The sequence below is a fragment of a genome, unplaced genomic scaffold (assembly GCF_019419815.1).
Source record: "Pyrus x bretschneideri cultivar Hongxiangsu unplaced genomic scaffold, Pyrus_bretschneideri_v1 Contig2, whole genome shotgun sequence".
NCBI classification, from domain to species: Eukaryota; Viridiplantae; Streptophyta; class Magnoliopsida; order Rosales; family Rosaceae; genus Pyrus; species Pyrus x bretschneideri.
In genome coordinates, this window is record NW_025999501.1 from 4,562,269 (window position 1) to 4,564,847 (window position 2,579).

Here is a 2,579-nt window from a genome sequence, read left to right on the forward strand (position 1 = left end):
GACAAATAAAGATAACACCGATTTATTGGAAACAGGAGACTTTCCATTACAGTGGGAACTAGCCAGTCAGGCATTGTCCACTGATAAGCTAGCAACGGAAGCTTTTCAATGTTTGAAGTGTGCAAAGATATAGCTAGACGAGGTGATCTAATAGGTTCCTCTTGTACCGTATTTTGGTTGAAGTAGAGATGCTGCACATTGCCTTAATTGCTAACATTAATCGTTGCATGAGAATAACATGCATCCATAACAAATTGAATAACATGCATCCATAACAAATTGCAGAGACTTTGGATATTCATTAATCTCGTCCAACTTAATATTACAACATACCACCACTTAAAAAGGTGGCTTTCATAATGGATATTCGTTTAAGCCAGAATAATTGTTTAACACTTTAATTTTTGATATAAATATTTCTATTTGAATTTAATGAAATTCTTACTTTGGGAAAAAGCATATTACAATATGCCACCACTTAAAATTCCCTTGGAGAACACCGTTTTAATGTCCTTGATTTAATTTAAGGACACAAAAGAAGACTATAAAATGTGTCCTTTAAGAGGTTGTCATGGAAGGTTATACACGCATGATTATTTTAGTGCCTTTAAAAATTAAAAGAGGTGTCTTAGAAGGGCATAGAGGGTCCTCGAATCTTTTACGTGTCCTTGAAGTTTATACAAGACACTAAAATTGTGTCCTCGAATGCCATAAAACTTGTCATTAAAAATTGGGTAGATTATATTTCATTTTCTGAAGTTTAAGTGCAATTACAATTTTATATAATATTTTTAAAATATTTTAATTTCATACATTTACTTATCTTTTATTTCAATACCGTACTCTTGTTAACTAATCTGTTAACTTAACCGTTAACTAATAACATGGTAAATATAGAATTCACATTTTTAATGATGTGGCAAATAAAAAAAATTAAATATTACAAAAAAATTTAATTTAAAAAGGCCAAAAAAAAGAAAATGCCCTACTTGTCCGTGGACCTCCACCGCTTCCTTCCCTTCTCCGACTCAGCTGCTGGAATCAATCATACATCCAGCGCTCCCATTTCGGTACGAACCAACCCTGCAAATCAGCTACCAACCCTGCAAATCAGCTACTCCACTCCTCCTCCCACTCCTCTCTGATTCAATTATACATCCTCCATTTGAGCTAAAGAAGCCCTCTCTTCGTACTCCGCTCGCATCGATCGAATCGCTCAACAAACCCGATCTGGTTTCTCTTCGACGACTTTTACAGCCGCCAGCTCCCTCCTCTTCTCTTCTCCGCCACCGAAACCCTAACCCCTTCGTCACCAACTTTCAGCTCTCCTGCCTCATGCGCTTGAATCTCCCCGCGGCAAATGGCGATACCTCCTCTTCTTCTCTCTGTCTTGAGTTACATATGGTAATGTTGTACCAATTTGGATGTAAAATTGTGGAATTTGAGGCCACATCTGTTGGATTTTGTTTCGGCCTTGGACGATTCCGTGGTGAAATCAGCCTCTGAAAAGGCTTTTTGGTCTCTCCTCGATATCTCGAAGGCCATCTCTGAGCTCACAGTTCTCAAAGGCGTGGTTTGGGCTACCATATCCGCCATTCTCGCAGTTAATGCGCCCGAGGTGTCGCCTTTCATGTCCGACGAGGTGGGGTTTTGGGATGTTGATTTTTGTGTTCGTTGCTTCTGATTTCAGTAATTTTTTTTTTGCATAATTTTGAAATTGATTGTTGCGTTTCGAATGGTGAAAAGCTATGGTTGCAGCTCTGGGAAAATCCAAGACTATCAAACAGTACCTGTTATTTTCAAATAAATTGCAGATCTGGAGTTGGAGAAGGGAAGGAGGCGGTGGAGGTCCACGCAGAAGAAGGGCCCTTTTCTTCTTTTTAAATTAACTTTTATTAATAGTTTACTTTTATTTGCCATGTCACTAAACCTGTGGACCTCGATTCGCCACATCATCAACTTAACAGCTAAATTAAAAAATTATGTAACGGATGTATAATATTGAATTAAATGATAAGTAGCTGTATGCGATCGAAATATTTTAAAGATATTGTACGAGGTTATAAATTCATCCAAACTTGAAGGGGTAAAATGTAATTTACACTTAAAATTATACAAGACACTAAAATTGTGTCCTTCAATTCTTAAAACACAGTGCTTGAAGGAAATGTATGAGTCATGACACAAAAACTGTCTTTGTATCAGAAAAAGGTCGTCAAAATGGTTAGAGGACACCAAAACAATCTTCTAGTTGCAGTTCTATTAGATTATGAATGTGATTGTGTAAACCCTAGTAGATATAGAAATGTATCTTATATTCCTATTAGGAGTAGATTACCTATTAAATGTTGTAATCTTAAAGTGTAAGGAATTGACATTCCTTACTACTATAAATAAAGGCATAATAGGGTGGAATAATGCACATCTACAATTACACATCTCTCTCTTTCTTTCTCTTTTTATGCCGCACCCTCTCTCTCTTTCTGGCATTCATAATTGTTCAGTAAATTATATCTATAACACGTTATTAGCACGCTCTTGACGCTGCACTAAAGAGAGTTTGATCTTCAATCAAGGAA

General features: G+C 36.6%; 1 long non-coding RNA gene across 1 annotated transcript; it reads left to right on the top strand.

Moving 5' to 3' along the window:
• The first annotated feature begins 705 nt into the window (after positions 1 to 705).
• On the top strand, positions 706 to 2,048 carry LOC125476740. Its single transcript, XR_007258035.1, has 2 exons — positions 706 to 1,642; positions 1,747 to 2,048. It is a non-coding gene; the product is annotated as an uncharacterized LOC125476740 (long non-coding RNA).
• The last annotated feature ends 531 nt before the right edge of the window (positions 2,049 to 2,579 follow it).